Raw genomic sequence first — 1063 nt, 5'->3', positions numbered from 1 at the left:
AAGATATCTCTCTCATAGCAAAACCCCGACTGCAGAACAAACTGTGAGGTGAACCACAATTACTATCTTCAAGCATATTGTGGCTGCCTTTCGACGGCAACAATCTATTCTTTAGCAATCACCTAAAATATTCCCTTTGAATGTCAACAGGAATCACATAAGATATATTTAAAGATCAGCTAAGTGTGTAGTTGGAACAAATATGTTATCCCCAGTTGCTTGTAGATGAGAGGTCTACAAGATATTTATAGGATGTTGTGGTGTTTTTAGTCATGCCTCTGACCCCGCCCCATTACACTCAAGGTCGCAGTTAGTATATTAATTTTTAAACTCTGCACCCATTGATTAGCTGCCCCCGGGCGCGTATTTGTACTGTCATATAGAAAGTGGGAAAAGTTTGTGAATACCAACAAGCAAGTAATTTTGTAGGTTTTCAGCAACTTTCTTGAGCTGTTGCCCCCGGATAACCCACTGTGCGCCAGAGTGGGCAGACTGACTGACTCAAAAAGTGGAACTGCGAAACATGAATGCATTAATGGACTGGGCTCCTGTATCGTGTGTGCTTTATGAGAAGAATAAAGTAACATTATTCTAAAGTGGTATCAAATACCGATCAACCTTCATTTTCTGCTTTAGTTAACGTCTGCCATAAAGATAAATTGTCTTTCACTTGCAGCCCCATTGCTGCATTATCAATATCATAGGGTGCATGACTCTGCAGCGGACCTCGTGGCGCAACGGTAGCGCGTCTGACTCCAGATCAGAAGGTTGCGTGTTCAAATCACGTCGGGGTCAATTGTTTATTTTTGTGTTGCATGGAGTATTAAAATGTAAGACTTTTCCTAAAATAGATGTTCTTTAAATTGTGAAGTTTACTATTTCGAAACAACGTTTTCACAGTATGCAATTAACCCTCAGAAGGCAATGCAGTACCAAAATGTACCAGATGGGGGACCTTAGCTTGCTAAGCAAGGAAGATACTGTACTCATGATTTATTCCTACAACGCAGTCCCATGAGCGCTGCTCTTAGAATCAGTGATATGAAAACCGGAAATATTATAT

At 40.5% G+C, this 1063-nt stretch overlaps 1 non-coding gene across 1 annotated transcript; it reads left to right on the top strand.

Annotated features, from left to right (window-relative positions):
* The first annotated feature begins 723 nt into the window (after nt 1-723).
* TRNAW-CCA (transfer RNA tryptophan (anticodon CCA)) lies at nt 724-795 on the top strand. Its single transcript has one exon. It is a non-coding gene; the product is annotated as a tRNA-Trp (tRNA).
* Nucleotides 796-1063: the final 268 nt, after the last annotated feature.

This window comes from Lissotriton vulgaris, chromosome 12 (assembly GCF_964263255.1).
Source record: "Lissotriton vulgaris chromosome 12, aLisVul1.2, whole genome shotgun sequence".
Classification (NCBI taxonomy): Eukaryota; Metazoa; Chordata; class Amphibia; order Caudata; family Salamandridae; genus Lissotriton; species Lissotriton vulgaris.
Note: the sequence above shows the minus strand (reverse complement) of the source record. Positions and strands in the feature narration are given on the sequence as shown.